At 49.0% G+C, this 19,411-nt stretch overlaps 1 protein-coding gene across 1 annotated transcript in view; it reads right to left on the reverse strand.

Annotated features, from left to right (window-relative positions):
- The window catches only part of SOX11 (SRY-box transcription factor 11), a 133,308-nt gene that overhangs the window by 55,733 nt on the left and 58,164 nt on the right, over window positions 1-19,411 (reverse strand). The gene's annotated exons all lie outside the window — the stretch shown is intronic.

Here is a 19,411-nt window from a genome sequence, read left to right on the forward strand (position 1 = left end):
TTTTTTTTTTTTTTTTTTTTTTTTTTTTTTATTATTTTGAGAGAGAGAGAGAGAGAACAAGCAGGGGAAGGGCAGAGAGAGAGAGGGAGAGAGAATGTCAAGCAGACTCTGCACTGTTGACACAGAGCCCGACTCGGAGCTCAATCTCACAACTGTGAGATCATGACCTGAGCCCAAATCAAGATTCGGACGCTTCACCGACTGAGCCACCCAGGTGCCATTTCTTCCCTTGATGTGGGTTTTGAGTAGAAGTTTCTTCTTCCCATAAGGCGCTGAAAATATGATTCTCTCTAGCCAGCAGCTCAGCCTGGGGGAGGGTCTTTAGGGCAGTGACTTGCAGCTTGTTTACATTTTCAAAGACAAAACGTCACAAGTGTCCGAGCGGCAGGCTGCCCGGGGTTGAACGGTGGACGGGGCGTGTGGCCCCAGGTCTCCCCTGAATCTCCTTTCTGTCCACAGTGGCACAAGTAAAACAACTTTCTCTCCCCAGGAGCTAGTCACTCGACTTCCCCTGAGGGTTTACCTCCCACAGAGCAGCAGGTTTTATACTGATGGGAGCAGGTTCTCAAAGATGTGAAAATGGCTTCTGATTTCCTGTAGAAGCATATGGCGAACCTGTTTGGGTCGTGGGCCTGGCAGAGTCATCAGGCCTGACGCTCTGCACTGAATATACCTAACACCTTCCTGCTTCTGAAATAAAGAGCTTTCGTATCTCAGGTCCCCTCTCCACGCTCCCTTCATTCATTCTATCCAGACGAGCATGTACGTTTCTTCTGGGCCGCATTTGTCATAAAGAAACAGTGTTTTGTTCACTTCCCCAGCATTCTTCCGGACGCGTTCAAGCCCAGATGCTCAGCAGATGGCCAGGCCCCCTCACGAGCTAAGTGACGTTTTCCTGGAGCTAGCTTTCTAGAGCCAGATTCACATGTATGGAGAGGGAAAAGTTCAACGTTCGTTCTTTGAGGAAATAGGTACGAGGCACCTACTGTGTGCTGGGAAAAGTAAAATGACGAATTTCTACACTGTTAGAACTACAGGCATCCCCGGGAAGTAACTGATCCCGAGAATCTTAACAGTAAACCTCTTACCTTTGCAAAGCATTTTGCCATTTTGATTTGCTTTTCAAAGACCATTTCATTTTATTTATTTTTAATTTTTTTAACGTTTTTTTTATATTTATTTTTGAGACAGAGAGAGACAGAGCATGAACGGGGGAGGGGCAGAGAGAGAGGGAGACACAGAATCGGAAGCGGGCTCCAGGCTCTGAGCCAGCAGCCCAGAGCCCGACGCGGGGCTCGAACTCACGGACCGCGAGATCGTGACCTGAGCCGAAGTCGGCCGCTTAACCGACTGAGCCGCCCAGGAGCCCCAAAGACCATTTCATTTCAAAAGGAAGGTTTTATTTGATCCAAGGAGAGACTAAATAACTTGTTCTACTGTTGCATTAGGGCCTAAATATCAATCTTCACATTTGCAGCTTTCTCTAGTATTACAGATAAACATTACTAAACACACATGGTTGACTCTTGTCTTCTAGTCTGGCCATGGATTCATCTTCCTGGAAACTGGATGTAGCCTCCAGACGAATGGAGCCCTATCTTTAGTATTATTATTATATATTTTTTAATGTCTATGTATTTTATTTTGAGAGAGAGAGCACAAGTGAGGGAGGAGCAGAGAAAGAGAGGGAGGGAGAATCTCAAGCAGGCTGTATGCTCAGCCCGATGTAGGGTTCGATCTCGCAACTGCGAGATCATGACCTGAGCCGACATCAAGAGTTGGACGCTTAACTGACTGAGGCACCCTGGGGCGCCCGGAGCTCAGTCTCTTAATTCCAGTTCCATTGTCCCTGTCTCCCACTTCCCTCACCCGCGTGCCCCAATATCCGGCACACTGGCTTTTCCAGGAGCAAGGAAACAGGGTGGGAAAGTCACCGGACTTGGACTCAGGAAGATCTCAGATTGGATTCCAGTTCTCCATGGACCTCACACCTCTGGCTCTTGGCTTTCTGAAAACGTGAAACACGGACGGGAAAAGCCCTCACAGGCTTATTTCTGGGATCATCCTAGCTTTTACCTGGATTTACAAAGTGTTGGGTGCATGTGAGTCCTAGTGTTTTAGACGCATCCCGAGCTCTCTTTTTCTAGGGGACGCCACAGTGTGGCCGGGTACCAGGGGACCAGTGAGCCGTGCATACAGCTGTGGGGTGTAGAGTCTGGGGTCTTCACTCAGATTACACCATTCACTCCCCGATTATACAAGATGAATCGAAGCGAATGCCACTGGCGGGGTACCTGGGTGGCTCACTTGGTTCAGCGTCCGACTTCCGCTCAGGTCGTGATCTCACCATTCATGGGTCCAAGCCCCACGTCGGGTTCTGTGCTGACAGCTCGGAGCCTGGAGCCTGCTTCAGATCCTGTGTCTCCCTCTCTCTCAGGTCCTCTTATGCTCTCTCTCTGTCTCTCTAAAAATTAAATTAAAAAATACAACAAAATAAATTTACAAATAAAAAAAGAAGCATCCTGAAAAGTGGGACCCAAGCCCTGCCTGTCCTCAAACATGGCTTGAGAAAGAAAAGAAAATGTTACTGTTAGGTTTCAGTTGAAATACATCCATAACAGCAAGATGGAATTCTTGTTATAACATTAATTATCATCAACTAGTAATTGAAGTGTTGCCCTCATGAGAAAGGGGTTTTAGATATGTTTTGCCTTGTCAAAAATTGGATGCAGGGAGGCATATTTTAGCTTTGACGTGAAGCCTGTCAGGCAAACGTGTCCCGTAGCGGGTCCCGCTGCTGGAGGAAGTAATTGGAACCCTACGTGCGGAGACCATGCAGACGCGATGGGTGACTTTTGGCCAACGATGCTGGAGAAGGGATTCCTAAAGCCAGGGATATACGATCCGGTTTCTACAAGTATCTTCAAAAATTGCATATGGCTCTTATCACCTCCAAAGGTGAAAACGTAAAAATTCGCACGGATGAAATTTTCACTGTTGTTGTCACTCTTGTTGTCGGAATTTTTACACAATAATTCTGGAAATGCCAGTTCCAGTTGCCTGGTCCAAGAGGAGAGCTGAGAGCAGCTCGGGTGTGCCATCCGGCCTTCCGTCCTGTCCTTGGTTACTGCTGGAGAACGGGCACCTGGATTTCCTTCTCTGGGAAAATGCCAAGGACATTTTGTTGGTCCAAATGAAGCTGAAATGAAATGGGGAAACGGAAACAGAGCTGTCTTGTTTTCTGAGCTCTTTGCTCCGTTACGTTCACCCACGTATTTTCTAAGAAGAAATGTTTCCTGGAAAACTTTTACACTTGTTTCCCATTTCCCACCTACATGATTTTTTGAAATGTTGATTTATGTGAGGAAGAGAGAGAGAGAGAGAGAGAGAGCAGGGAAGGGGCAGAGAGAGAGAGAGAGAGAGAGAGAGAGAATCCCAAGTAGCCTCCGTGCTCAGCGCAGAGCCCGACGTGAGGCTCAGTCTCATGAATTGTGAGATCATGACTTGAGTCGAAATCAAGAGTCGGAGGCTTAACCAACTGAACCATCCAGGCGCCTCATGAAGTTTTAATTGACTTTGAAACAAACTGACTTTAGCAGACGCTTTTCTAAGTAGGACGTGCGTTGCGATTCCCAAGATAAATAATGGGATACTTGGAAGCCCTGGCCGGAGAGCGGGGACAGCGGACTGTTTCTGTCCTCAGTCCTAATCTCCCCACCTCGATTCCCATGCCCCCAGATCCCCACCTTCCCTCATGCCCCACCCCCCCAGATGTTGGCTACCAAAAATTCCCCAAGTCCACACACTACTGGGCTGAGGCTGCCTGAGAGGCCGTCCCCTCCCCTCTCTCTCCTTGGCCCTCATTGCCCCCCTGCATGCATGCTTTCCTCATACAAACTCGCCCAGTTCCCCAGTGACCCCGACTTCTCAGTCCTTCCCTTCCTTGGTCTTTCTGCCCTTGACACTGTGGATCATTCCCTTCTTCCAGAACTCCTTCCAGTGGCTTTTGCTCTGACATTTTATTGGCTCTTCTCTTCTTCTAGAATGTTCACGGGAACATTTGCAGGTTCCCGTCCATCTCCATTATCACACATTCCTTACATCAGCAACATCTATTTATATTTTGCCATCCCGACTACCCTCGCTCAGCCGAGAGCCGTGTGTGTGCTCACCAGCTCCAGCAGTATGCCTCTAAGACTCCTCATTCTCAACCCCACTGGCTGTCACTTAAACTCCCCGCTCTGGTTGGCGGGACCTTCTTCCCAGTTCCCCTTGACCACATGACGAGTTCTGACTTCCTTCCTGTGGCTCAACTCTGTGTCTCCTCCCGAAGGAAGCTTCCTTACCGCACACTCCCAAAGGTAGCCCATGGCATCTCATGCACACTTCCATTCCATTGGCTAAGACCCTGGGGTACCTGCTTGTCCGGTGTGAGAGATGAGCTCCTGAGGGCAGGGGTCACGTGTCGTTGACCATACGAACTGGGACACTGCTTGGCAACTTGGGTCTGGAAAACTATTTAAAACAGGAGTTAGGAGGGGCGCCTGGGTGGCTTGGTCGGTTAAGCGTCTGACTTCGGCTCAGGTCATGATCTCACGGTCTGTGAGTTTGAGCCCCACGTCGGGCTCTGTGCTGACCGCTCAGAGCCTGGAGCCTGTTTCAGATTCTGTGTCTCCCTCTCTCTCTGACCCTCCCCTGTTCATGCTCTGTCTCTCTCTGTCTCAAAAATAAATAAACGTTAAAAAAAAAAAAATTAAAAAAAAATAAATAAATAAAACAGGAGTTAGGGGAAGTCTCAGAGTGTTTGCCTCGCGGCTCTTATTAAAGCTCTGGCCAAATTCTTGCTAAAATCACCATGTAAAAACAGAAGGGACAAAAGGGGGCAGAAACTACCAACAACAAATAAACTAAATGACAATAACTCTGCAAAGACATCTGTCATCGGCATGACCTTTCTTCCAACTTGAACACCAGTGGAACTTGGGAGACAGAGACAGAGACAGAGACAGAGACAGAGAGGTTTCTCTCGTGTCTTGTGAAACAGATCAGTAGATACAGTACCGACCGGCAAAGGTGGGCTTTCCCTATATGTTTGGTTAGAGAAAAATAAAAGAAGAAGAAAAACAAAAAAAAAAAAAACCCAAAAAAAAAAAAGGACACCGAAAAGTTAACCCGGGTTCTCTATTGGTACTGAGATCATTTTTCTCCTTAGTCACTGTGTGTTTTTTAATGATTTTCCTTAATGAGCTTGGTAGTACTTTACAACCCGGGAGAATGTGTTTGAAACATTTGACGGATAAACAGAAAGCCACCAAAAAGACCAGAAAGAGACTGGCCACGTCCAAATCTGAAACTTCAAAGCCAAAATCTCTTGGCTACAAAATGGCTTTCGAAGATGACGTACGGAGACTTCCTCCGGCCCCACGTCGAGTCTCCACCTCCTCCGAAGGAGCGATGATGCCCTCGAATGCCTGTCTTCCGGAGGAGGTAAGAGTTACTGGCGGGGTGTGGGCGGCCAGGAAAAATGTTAGCAGCTATTGATTGCAATCACCTGGGCCACTGATGGGTGTGTGACTCCAAGTGAGCCCTGCCATTTAGTAAATGGGGCAAGACTCTCAAAGATTAATGGGGGTTGTCGATAGGGCGGTGGGCTTGGGCCCGGAGGGTCACATGCCTCCATTTTTCCCACTTCCAAAGTGAAACGATCAGAGAAACGCGGGCAGACGTCATGTGAGTGAAGAAGGGGATCAATGCCGCCCATCATATCCCGTCCCTAATCACCACGACCGAGCCCAGAAAAAAAACAGAGCTCCTTTCACCGACGTCCTGAAGTGCACGGCCTGGACGCCTTCTGCAATTAAATCTACTTGCACGATTCTGCTTGCTTCCTGCCCGGTGCTCTTCTTTCTGGCTCCCTTTCACAGAGCCCGGGCACACCCCTTCCTTCACTGCGGTCCCTTCTGGAGAGGTGACCGTCCCGGTTGCAAAGGCAAGGGCACCTGACAGGCCCCCCCCACCCCTGCATCCTTCTTACCTCATGCCGAGCGCGTGGCCAGGAATGTGCACGAGTCCCACGAGGATCGATCGGGTAGAAGTCATTTCTCCTGGGCATTGGGACACAATCGGGAGACGCCAGACGACTTGCTAGCCTCCTCCACGTTTGCTCCTCGCTTAGGAGGGTGCACCTGTCTCCCCACCGATCTGCCCGTGTGAGCGGCTACCGAGATAAATGGCATAATTCTCAGAGCCGATGAAAGGATGCAGAGAATTCAGAATGGGGGCAGCAGCCATGACGTAGAAAAGCCAAGGTTTCAGAGGCAGGGCTGGTACCCGGTAACGCGGCCGCACAAAACCTCAGGAAACTCAAGTTTTTGGTGGGTTGATGAATTCAGCTTCGCTGGGAGTCCCGTCACCCGGAGGTCCCTTAACAGGCCGTGGTAGCAGGGAATGCGAGTTCCCCTAAATCAATATGTTTTCTCGGGGACTCTGGTGCCCCCATAAATCATCATTTGCACGGCATATTTGTACTAATAAATCTACCTTGAAGAGAGGGAGAGAGAGGAAAGCGGTTAACAATAAACCACAGTTCTAAGCCGTAGGGAGAGTAACATCAAACCCGAGTTTCTACGGACACACACATTTGTGTGGCTGCAGTCCAATTAAACGAGTTTTCTCCCCTGGGCGGCTGTGGGCGCAGGTCGATGCGGAACCGTCTGGTGCGATGAGCCTTCCCTTGGGGACAGGGGGCTGCGAGCTACTCACGGACAGGAAGACAACCAGAAAGCAAAGCCGTCGGAGAGCCAGTTATAAGTTCATTTGTCTTGGATTCTTCTCAATTACTTTTCCTAAAAGGACAAAAATGGAGCGAGTTTATTTAGCGGTTTGGGTAGAGAAGGAAGAAATGGATTACTCAACAAAGTAAACATTCCCGCCAGAGCCCCCGGTGAAGGGAACATTCCCTCGGCAACCGGGAACATTCCTAACGAGTTAGGAAGAAGCCAGATGTGCTGATGACTACGTGATAACATTAGAAACATCTTCTTAGGTCCCTAACCCTATTGTTGTTTCGTGGAAGAATAACTTCGTCCTTTCCTGCAAAATGTTTCGCGTCAAGGGTGCAGAGGTCTTGAAAACCATAATGAAGAAGTGTGGGCTATGGGGCTGGACAGGTTTGAGTTGGAATTCTTAGGTCATCGTCTATTCTATGTGAGATCAGTTTCCTGATCTCTGTGAGAAGGGTAGGAATGAGCACCTCCGGGGGTGCGGGGGGGTTGTTGGAAGGATGAATTGAGATAACCTGTGTTATTTCCAAAGAATGCATGAAACCGGGGCGCCCGGGGGGCTCAGTCAGTTGAGCGTTGACTTCAGCTCAGGTCATGATATCGCAGTTCATGGGTTCGAGCCCCACGTCAGGCTCTGTGCTGACAGCTCAGGGCCTGGAGCCTGCTTCGGATTCTGTCTCCCTCTCTCTCTGCCCTTTCCTCTCTCTCGCTGTGTCTCAAAAATAAGTGAATGTTAAAAAATAATTTAAAAATGCATGAAACAGTGACAACACAGAGCTCAGAACCAGACATATGCTGTGTGTTCAGTAGTGTTTGGGGGCTTTCTTTCCCCATCTTTAATGAAATGATGCTCATTGTTCTTTTCATGTAAAATCAGAAGTCATGACGCTGGAAGGAATGTGAGAATTCACCCGTCCCATGGCTGCTCGTTCCACGTTGTGCTTAGACTTCCCCAAAGACTTTCTAGAACTGCCCAAGACGATACACTAGTTAACAGCACCTGAGAGGAGGATACAGAACTCTGAATTCTGAGTTCAACCTCTGCCTGTGACAAGCCATTCTTCCAAAAAGGGGGCTGTTGATTTATTTATTTTTTCTGTTTACCCAAAGAAAACTTGTTTATAGCTGGACATTTGAAAAGAAATTCAAATTAGAACATATAAACACAGCCCAAATCACCGTAACATCTACATCCAGCGGTAAATGCTGCCGATGCTTCCGTGTGGGAAATGTAGGGTTGTCCACGCAGGTTTCTATCACACACGTGGGAGAGGAGTGGTCATCTTCACACGCAACCAAGAAGCAAACCAAAGTCCCTTTTCCTCTTCAGATGATGGGTGTTCTGTCTTATATCCCATCCTTTTCTGACAAGCTATCTCTTAAACATCATTGCCTTTTCTTTCACACGTGAAAGCAAAACCAGCTGTTTCTACCAGCTTCTTTTCCCTCTAGCCAGGCACAGAGCAAAGACCACTGGGGGCCAAATGCTCACTAGCCAGACTCTACTCAATTTGGAATTAATAAAGTTTTCAACCGAACTATTATTTTATTACATGGTGGAAAATATGCACTGATCCCACTGGCCAAATGTTTAAATTGTTTGGCGTCATGAAAAGCCAAGTTTAAAATAAAAATGTTTGGCAAGAAGCAGTCTCCTGATAGAAAGCATGTGTCGAAAGAAAACAAGACCATAGTGAGAGTACATGCTTTTACTCTGGGTTGGTGAACTAATCATTTATCTTGATCTATATTATACATTAAGCCCCTATATTGCAATGTTTACTTGAAAAATAATGTGGCCTGATTTTGGAAAATTGTAGGATTAGATCATACAATTGCATATAATCAGATCTTTGTATGCGAACGCGGGTGTGGATTCAGAGGTATGCGCAAAACATTCACTGTGCATCTACGCGTGCGTGTCTGCAGAGGCAGACGGGGATATAGGTGTGTGTGAACGCTGGCCGTGCGTACCGACAGTGACGGGCAGAGAGACGTTGCTAGTGGGTGGTGTGCTGGCGCTGAGAGCTGGTCTGAGGCACGTCTGGAGGTAAAAGGGATCAAGGAAGACGGTGAGTCCCTAGACTGTTCATCCTGTGCCTCACTCCAAGCTCTGTCCTTTCCGTGTGATAAATCCCTCGTCCGCACCAAATCCTAATAGGCTGGTCTCATCTGCTTCGTTTTACAACAGGGGAAACACGTTTAAAGAGAGGACCTACCCTAGTATTACACAACTAGAATCAAACCCACCTCCATGTAAATTCAAATATTCTTCGTCTTCACTGCTTTTCTTCTTCTCTGGTTTGCTCGTTGAAGAACGGGACAGATTTAAGCAGCAGGGAGGGAGCGTCTTCGATCAGGTAAAAAATAAGCAAAGGCATTTAGTCTAAAGGGACTGGGGAGTAAAGGGAATGCACTGAATCCTTAGGGAGCGCTCTGAGAAGTCTACACCGGCAGGAAGTTCCTGGAATGATGGTGACCGCAAGCCAGAGTTGGAAGGAAAATCACTTTGACCATCCTGCTCTGCCCAGCGGTGGGTGACCCTGCATATTCCACACCCAGGAAGGATGTCATTTTTAACACTCCTCTCTTTGATGTGACAAAATTATTTTCAGTGTGAATCATATAACAAACATTCAGTAATGATCATTGTTTTCTTGATGCATTCTTTGCTTTATTTTATTTATTTTAATTTTTTTTTTTTAGTGTTGGTTTATTCTTTGAGAGAGAGAGAGAGAGAGACAGAGCGTGAGCAGGGTAGGGGCAGAGAGGGGGAGACACAGAATCCGAAGCAGGCTCCAGGCTCTGAGCTGTCAGCACAGAGCCCGGCGCGGGGCTCGAACTCACAGACCTCAAGATCACGACCTGAGCCGAAGTGGGTCACATAACCAACTGAGCCAACCAGGCACCCCACATTCTTTGCTTTTAAACGGAATGATGATTTAAATAGAAGAATACTTTTTAATTTTAAAGGTATCAAAACTCGGTAAGTGATTTTGTGTACAGATTACAAACCTGCATTTATCAGCTAAAATATTCTACCTCATGGTTCGCACAGCCTCTGGCTGTTTTAAATGTTACATGCTAATAAGAACCCCAAATACTTGTATTGAAGGAGAAAAATGGAAGGAATTCAAATTCCACTTTCTAATCACTGTGATAAATTAAAGTTAAATCTAAATCTACCGTTATAACAGGAATATATAGCACTCCAGTGTGGGGTCAGCAATGTGCCTGGAGTGATCCTGCCCATTTCCTAACCATTATGAGCTGGCTCAGGTAGAAGCATGGAGCTCCGCCCACATGGGTGGGGACAAAGCCAAGAGCAGACCCTTAAGGCTCCAACCTGGGCTGACAGTTGTCATACTTCCTCACTCCCAACTCAGCTGTATTATTATTATTGTGGTTACTGTTATTGTTCGTCATCGCCACCACTGCCCCCATTATTTTTGGCCTTATTTTCCCCGGCATCCACAGAACACAAAGAGGAGAAAGTGTTTGTGAGCAATTTACAACACCCAACCATTCTCCACCTTCCGGGAGATGCCAGATCTCTTGATACACTTTGGCTCTCACGCTGGTGGAGGTAACGGGTCGTGCCCAAAGTATGGGGGTGTGCATGGGGGACAAGTTAGAAGCCTGGGGCTGCCTGACTCCAGAGCCCCTACGTTTTGCCCCATAGGACCCCTGCAAGCACATATGAAGATACAGACTGGAATGCAGAGGGCACAACTGGACCGTGTCGAGGTCCAGTGGCTGCCTCACTAGACTTTCTCATCCAACAGGTGATGGGGCAGCAAAGGAGTCAGCATGAGATGGCTGTAGGCTTCTGAATTTTAAAAAGTTGTGAAACGATTGGACCGACGGATGGTATTGGCCATTGCACAGTACGGATGTGCTTGAATTCACTGAATGGTACACTTGAAAACAGTTGCAATGGTAAATTTTCTATTAGGTATATTTTGCCGCAATGAGAAAAAATAAAAATAACAAAGACTGGACCCAAAGTGGGATAGAGTATGAAATGGAGGGAAAACCACAGTGGGGAGACCAAGTAACCATCTACGAGATTTCCCACAAGAAAAAAAAATGTAAGTATTATTGTTCTTTATGTTTTTAAGTTTATTTATTAATTTTGAGAGAGACAGAGACAGTGTGAGTGGGGGAGGGGCAGAGAGAGAGGGAGAGAGAGAATCCCAAGCAGGCTTCACGCTGTCAGCGCAGAGCCCCATGTGGGGCTCGAACTCAGGAAACTGACACATCATGACCTGAACTGAAACCAAGAGTTGGATGCTTAACCGACGGAGCCACCCAGGCTCCCCTTGCTTTTTTTTTTTTTTTTTTTTAAGATTTTTTTCCTTAAAAAAAAAAAAAAGCTATAACTTCAATAGTCAGGAATAACTTTGGGCAACCAAAGACATTATTATATGTCTTCCTTTCCTTGCTGGGTTTTTACTCACAGCTAACTTTCTGTGATTTACGGGGCCTTCCGAGGAAAGCAATAAAGTCAATTAGACTCTTGTTTACTGAAAAATAAATGCCCATCCGTTGTTCTGTGTGTTTTTACTCCAACACCCGGAAAGCCCCTCTCTCTAGCTGGAGCGCGCATCCTCCCAGATTGACCAGAAAGACAGAGCTGGAAATGTTTTCCCAGTCCTTCTGGGGCAGCCATCTTGCAGTGTGGACTCTAGATTTGGACTGGTGTTTCCTACGCAATTTTATGCCGATTATTTTTCATTTCTACGTGCTCCGTATTTGCCAAAAGGCTTCTCTGCTTAATTAGGGAAACAGGTTTGGGGAATAAAATTGCATGAACCAACAGAAAATAATTGCATCTCAGATGTGGGGTTCTAGAAAAACTGTCTGCTCATCCTTCTCTTTGGCTTCTTACCTCCGGCAACCCCCTGCCAATATGTGTCCACTGGGAAGAATATTCTAAAAGACAGCAGGTAATTAAGATGTTTTTGGCCTTGAGTAAAAGTTCCACATGATTTTTCATAGTGCAGTGGGTTTGAAAGCATCCCCATGTGCTATGAAGAACATGAAAAAGCAAGCTAAAATTGAAAACAAAAAACACCACAAAGAGAAAAATGGCATTTTAAAATAGGAAATAACATTAACAATTTAGTTTAATCCCCTCGTTTTACAGTTGAGCAAACTGAGGCACGGAGAGGTTGACCAGCCACAAAGCTGGACAGAGCCAGGGTAGAGAAAAAAACCCAGATGCCCTGCATCCTGTGTTCAGGTCTTATTTTATTTGATCGAAGAAGAAGAAAATCTGTTCGCATTTTATTTCACAGTCGTGATATATGAGATATGAGACGTGAGACATTATAGATTATGTATTATGTAATATGCATTATATAGAGAATTATATTATATTATTACATATCTTCAACATGTAGTTATACTTGTTTAAAGAAAAAAAATTTAAACCCTGAGCATTCTTATACTTAAAAAATGACTACGATACAAAATAATAATCCTAATGTAATATTAAGCTGGTTCAACAATACCTAAAAAGCAACTTAAAATTGGGGAACCAACTGAAGAAGTAATGGAGATACAGAATCACTCATGTATTTATTTAATCAACAAGCACGGTCCTTTAGTCTGTTGACAATAGTCGAGGGTGAATAAGTTCCACACCCGTGTTTGAGCCAGAGCCCGTGGACTCCTGCAGTGACAGGGCTGTGCCTCTGGTGTGGAGCTCCGTGTAGTGGCACTTTAGCAGATGGTCCCCAAGACCCAGACCTTCACTGGGCACCTACGGGGGGCGATGAATAAAACGTAGCCTCTGCCCTCGAGGAGGGAGTCTGTGGTCTGACTGGAAAGGGAGAGATTGGAAGATGACTTTTCCATCAAACGTCTCCCCGGAAGAGGCAGTGTCCGGGACCACCAGAGGGAGAGTTCCAGAAAAGTCTTGCAGTCAAGAGCAGCCCCCTGATGAGTGGGGACCAGGAAGGAGAGAACTGGGGCATGCATGTTTTTTCTAGAGGAAGAAGGAAAAGTGAAGGGAGCTGCAGGCCTCAGAAACTCCAGGACCCGAAGTAAGAGGCGAGGAGTCCTGAGCAACCAGGGAGCCTCCCGAGGACAGTAAACAGAAGATCCGTAGAGGGTTCCGGAGACACGATACTTTCCACCTCCACACAACCACTCTGACCGCAAGAGGAGGCTGGGACAAATTGACTGTGAAAGAGTTCAAACAGGATATGGCCGGACCATGAGCCAGAGCGGTGGCCCCGAGAGGGAGAGGCAAGAGGAGATTCTAGGGACAAGGATGATGGCGGCTTGGATAGGACGTTGGAGGATGTAGGACGCTCTGCTGAGCCTCTCATGCTGGTGATGGGAGGCCCATCGGTGTCCTCGACTGCGATGACAAGAAAGTAGACTTGGAGATGAGACGAAGGGCTGGGTGATTAGATCCAGCTACGGAGCAACATTCGTGATTGAATGCGATGCCTTTAAAAAGATTCACCGTATAGAAGGTTCTATTTAAAGAATTAGTATCATTACCAACAGCAGCAAGGTTAATAATGAACTTCCATAGCTAGTAAGTTAAATAAAATGTTTGCCTGAGCATCTCCCGTGAGTGCCTAGTTTCACTGGAGAGTGGTGTTATCCTACCTCGCTCAAGAAGTGACTTCAGAAGAGGTTGCGGTTGGACGAGAAGAGTCTGAATCCAGAATCCCAAGTTCTTTCTCGGTCCTCGTGTTATAATATCGTGTGCGTTAGTGTAAACTAGATATCTGTAAGCTGTGTGATGCACACCTGTTGTGATGACTCATGGAAACCCCTTCAAAGACGCAGTGAGTCTCACGCCCCAGTTTTCGTGACCAAGATGCTCTGGGGCACAGGATCAGGAGGGACACCGCGGGCCCCGGCTATGTCCCAGCCCTCTGAGGACCTGTGGACTCCAAATCCGACGTGGTCCCCGACACAGTGTCTCGTGCAGCTTCCTAGCACACCTGCCCAGGCCCACAGCAGCGGCCGCCCTCTTGTCTCCTCGCCCCTGGCAATGAGTTTCTGCCAGCCTCCGCCATCCGGGGCATCTGCCACGGTCCTGGGAAACTGCTTCCGGAGGTGCTGGCCCCCAGGCGTCCCCCTGGAGCTCCCGCGTCATGGGCTCACTCTCTGTGGAGGCCCAGAGAACCACAGCCGAGCGTCGCCGGTATTTTGCAGGGGAGTCGTCCCACCTGCTTCGCGTGCAGCCCCCTGCCCCACCTCAGCCAGGTTCATGAGAACAAGGAGCTGGTCTCTGACTCAGGTCAGATGACGGGCCTGCCAGCCCTTCACTTAGAACAAGCTCTTTCGCTCGTGTCCTTGAACACGAGAACAGCTGGCCGCCTGTTCTCTTAGCCTCCAATTCTCGGTGGGCGTTGGCCGGTGGCACTCCCACAAGTCTGGGATCACTGAGCACCCCTGGAAACCGCGAGCCTGTCTCCTCACGCCTGGCTGCTCTCCAGCTTTCGCTGGACTCTGCTTTCCCACGTCCCGCAGCCCCCCTCCCCTTTCTCGCTACACGTAGAGTTTTGTTTGTTCGCTGTGTGCCTTCTCCCGTTAGGGGGTAAGCTCCATGCAAGGAGGGTTTTCCATGATTTGTTCATATCTAGGGGTGCATCAGAGAGAAGCTGCTTGATAGATATTTGTCGATTTACGGAACGAACGTACAGCGATGAGGGCACCGAGCCCTCGAGTGACAGATATGACAAAGTGCACGGAGAGCATCTTAGAGCTCACCGTTGACCTTCAAGTGCCTTGTCTTCTTGACCCCATGAGAAGCCTGTTAGGGAGCCAGGTCACCTCGACCCCATCAGGGCCCTGACAGTTAGAAAGGCTCACGGACCGACCCCAGGTTCACAGCTCTGGAATATTCTTGGCAGACTCACAGCTTGAATTCAGGTCTTCTGGCTCCTGCCCAGGACTTGCTTGCTTCCCAACAATCCTAAAGTCCTAAATGACTCTGCGAAGGTCACAGCGCTAATTTCAGCAGCCGTGAACTCTGACGCCCTGCCTTCCTGCTGGCCTGGGCTCCATTTCCCCAGACTGCTTCCCAAAAGGACAGACCACCTCGACTCAAAACCACTGGAGATGCACGAAGTGTCCCAGGAAATCCCTGCCCGAACACCCAAGAAGCAGGAGAGAAAAGGAGGCGGTATGTGAAATAAAAATTTGTTTTGATGGCATCTGGCTGTCTGCGAATCACCATTTTTTTTTAATGTTTATTTATTTTGAGAGAGAGAAAGAGAGCGCGAACAGGGGAATGGGAGAGAGAGAGAGAGAGCGAAAGGGAGAGAGAATCCCAAGCAGGCTCCACATGGTCAGCACAGAGCCCATTGCAGGGCTCGAACCCATGAACCGTGAGGTCATGACCTCACCTTAGATATTATCGATTACTAATAGGTAATATCTAAATTTGGCAGTGGGGAAGTCGGTACCACACAGAGGCGCTAAGATGGGCTACTGTGTGTTCATTTTTTGTATCTCCTAAATTAATCCTCAATCATAGAATTTGACTTGCCTGAGCTGGGTCGGCTTCCCCCACCTGTTTGTGTCAAATACCTTTTACACCCAGCTCTCCACCCAAGCGAAAGTGGGTGGCAAGTTATTTAATTTTTTTTTTACATTTATTTATTTTTGAGAGACAGAGAGAGACAGAGTGTGAGCAGGGGAGGGGCAGAGAGAGAGGGAGACCTAGAATCCGAAGCAGGCTCCAGGCTTCGAGCTGTTAGCGCAGAGCCCGACTCGGGGCTTGAACTCACAAACTGCGAGATCATGACCTGAGCTGAAGTCGGATGCTTAACCGACTGAGCCACCCAGGTGCCCCTAAATTTTTTTTGATGTTTTAATTTATTTTTGAGAGAGACAGAGACGGAGTGCAAGCAGGGGAGGGGCAGAGAGAGAGGGAGACCCAGAATCCGAAGCAGCTCCAGGCTCCGAGCTGTCAGCACAGAGCCCGACGCGAGGCTCGAACTCACGAACTATGAGATCATGACCTGAGCCAAAGTCAGACGCTCAACTGATGGAGCCACCCAGGAGCCCCGAGTGGCAAGTTATTTAAAAAGACCCTCTTAACTCTGTTATTTTTCCCTTTGCTGACTTCACATAAATTGCCTCTATCCTGTGGAAGGAGGAGGTTAAATCTTCTGAACTAGCCAAGAGAAGAGTACTTAACCCAGATGATTTTGCATTTTAATTTACAGGGTGATTGATGGAGACGGAAAGATGAGCATTTCCTGCGTGGGCCTCCCTCATCCTGGGACAAACTCAGATACAAGAGGTGACATCTCAATCGGATTCTCCTCCCAAAACCCGTCAATAATTAAAACAAACAAAAAAAAAGCTGTGTCATGAGGCTTGTGTGGTCTTTTTACAGTTTGCCAGAAACGATTCTAGTCGCCTGTCCAATCTTTCTCTTGGTCTTTCCGTTTCTAATTTCAAGGCTTCAGAGTGACTCTTGAGAGGCGCCGGGAGACACAAAGTCACGGATGGAAACGGAGGAAAGAGCGGGGCTTCCGAAGCTGCTCCGGGCTGCTCTGTCCGCACATTGGTAGGTTGCAAGCAACCCCACGGGGAGAAAGACGCTGGCCAACCCCCGCCCCACCGCTGTCTCTGGCGCTGACAGTCCACCCCTTGCATCTGCTGGTCGCAGAGGGCGCTCTGCAAGGAGAGAACCCCAGAGAAGGAGTTCAGGGGGGTGGACACAAGAGATCCCACGATCCTTCTGGAATTATGCAGCAGGATCTAGCCACCTGGTCCCCACCACCGTCCTTCGGGTAGCCCGGTGGGGGGTGGCGGGGGGAGGTCTCTGCCTTCTTTGTCTTTGATCCCCGGGGCTGGCCAAGGCGGGCTCACACAGTGGACATTTCGTGCCGCGGCTCCGTCAAGGTGAGCGGACGAACTGCCTACTTCACAGACGTGACTGTAGAGACACGGCCACGATGCGTCTTACTACGGACAGTCTGGACGTGTACCGGGGCCGTTGCAAAATCCGGATCCCGGGGCTCCCTGTTGCTGTGTGTGTGCAGAGCCAGAGAGCTCCGACGGGTTCTTGGTGAACGTGAAGACACCCTTCTCGTTTCCCGGCTATAAAGAAATGGAGTCTGAGGCTGGAGGTCTGAGAAGCCAAGATTACTCAACCGGGGAAGCCGCAACCCCACAGCCCGGGCACCTGCCTCCCCGCTCAGAGCTTTCTCCGTGCACTGCACTGCTTCTGGAAGGTGGCAGCCTCCCCCGTGTCAGAGTAAGCTGTTTCTCTTAACCTACACCAGAGCCTGCATACAGCAGGTACTCAATAAATGCTTAGCAAGTAAGTAAATGAATACGTACATGCATGGGTGGAGGGAAGGGTGGATACACATGGCTGTAATGTCAACGAAATGGGGTCTCGCGACACGGAATCTCAAAATTCACCACGACATTCCTTAAACAAAATAACGCTTCAGGCAAAGTATCCCCGTTTCCTCCCTCACGCCGCACCTGCACCAAGCGTGTGGCCGGAGCGAACATTTTACCTCCGACGTACGCGTGCGGCTCAGCCCTGGTCCTTCCCACACTGCCGTGCTGAGGATGGAAAGAACTAGGAGCAACGAGGAAGAGCCATGACAACGAGCGAGTGATACGAGTGCGTGGTGCCTCCTCGGAACACGTGCTCCCCGTCTTTTCTGTTCCTTCCGTGAAGATACGCGCGGAACAGGATGTTGCACCCTCTGGAATGAATCCGGCGAAAGCCCGTCCCAGCCGGAGTTGTCGTGCATTTGATCTCTGCCATAACCAGTGTGATTACTGGGCTCCAGTGCATCTCCCCCTGCCATGCGCCTGGGAGTGCCCTACCCCCGACAGCTTTCCTGCAGGCTTCCTCTCCTCTCCTCCCCTCTGCCAATGCCTCCGTCCGGCTGGCATCTCTTCTTCTTTTTGTTTTTTTCCTGTGGGTTAAAAAAATTTTTTTAATGTTCACCTATTTTTTATTATGAAATTTATCGTCAGATTGGTTTCATACAACACCCAGAGCTCATCCCAACAGGTGCCCTCCTCAATGCCCCTCACCCACCCTCCCCTCCTTCTCACCCCCCATCAACCCTCAGTTTATTCTCAGTTTTTAAGAGTCTCTTCTACAGAGAATAAGGCAACAGCTGTAACCAGTCCTTGAGAAAGTGTTCCTCTCTCCGCCTTGTATACCTGCAATGCGGCTTCCAGAATGGTCTTTCTAGAGCGCTATTTGGTCCTGTGACTCCCCTCCTGCTTAGAATCCTTCTGCACCAGTCCACTGCCTACGAGGGCATCCGTTTCAGGACATGCATGGAAAAGTGTGAATTGCAAAAAATACCCCAGGTTGGTTTTCTTGGGGGTTTTTGTCTGTTTGTTTTCTTTTATGCTAGAGATGATACATCTTAGACGAATGTATACACTTTTTTAATGTTTATTTATTTTTGAGAGAGAGAGAGAGAGAGAGAGAGAGAGCATGAACGGGGGAGGGGCAGAGAGAGAGGGAGACCCAGAATCGGAAGCAGGCTCCAGGCTCCGAGCCGTCAGCCCAGAGCCCGACGCGGGGCTCGAACCCACAGACTGCGAGATCGTGACCTGAGCCAAAGCCGGACGCTCAACCAACAGAGCCACCCGGACCCCCAGAATGTATAGACTGTGCAGCCAGACTGCCTGATGCCGAGGCTCAGTTCTGCTGCTTACAAGCAACAAGAATCATTTGTCCTCCCCTGAGGAAGGGCCATTAACCGTGCTCTCCTCGTGGGTCACTGGGAGCATGGAGTCTCCACACCCAAAGCGCTTGGGACGCTGGCCGGACCCAGCCGTGTTAGTACCAGTGCTTGTGGCCCCCGTAGCCGTCACGGCAAAGAAAATTCCTCGCGCTCTGAGTCCTGTCTGCTGGGCAAACAGACATGTCCGTGCCGGCACCTGCCCAGTGTCTTCTGAAGGTCCTGGGCTGTGGGCCTGGGAGCGATGGGCTCCCGGGCTCAGGGCTGCAGGGAGGCGTCCGTGTGCCCAGGGACCCGTGCTGCCTGGCTGCCCGCTCCCCCCCCCCGCCCCTCGGCCTGGCTGGGAGCCTCCCCCACGGTCCCCCCAGCAGCTTCTTTCCACACGGTCCCACGGGCCAGTCCGCCCCGAGCTTTAGCCTCGCGTCGGGGAGGCTGTGAGGGACAAGGCCCAGCCCTGTGCCTCTACGGGACGCACAGAACATCGTGCCCTGGACTAAAGACTCCATGTTGCCTCACGCCGTTTTGATTCAGGGACCTCGTGGTCCTTTGAGGATCTTCAGTATAAAGTGGGAGGGGAAGAAAAGGTTCCATTTCAGACTCTTGTACGACAAACTGGTATCTGAATGAACTCTGGGGCTGCAGAAACATCTAGCTGAGGCCCCTGCTGCCCCCTCCAGTGCTCACCTGCCTCACTTACCTGCCTTTCCGGAACACGAGACACCCGTGCCGCCATACCTGAGATGCTCTGTGACTCCCCTTCTCTGACCAGTGACCTCCCGTGCATCCTTCAAAACCCTTACCAGATGCCCCTTCTTCTGAAATCTCTTCCCACAGAAAGTTCCTTCCCCTAGACTTACCTGCAATTGATAACTGGCTGTCCAAGCAAAAGGAAAGGGCCGTAGGACTCTCTGTCCAGAC

The sequence above is a fragment of the Panthera uncia genome, assembly GCF_023721935.1.
Source record: "Panthera uncia isolate 11264 chromosome A3 unlocalized genomic scaffold, Puncia_PCG_1.0 HiC_scaffold_12, whole genome shotgun sequence".
Lineage (NCBI taxonomy): Eukaryota > Metazoa > Chordata > Mammalia > Carnivora > Felidae > Panthera > Panthera uncia.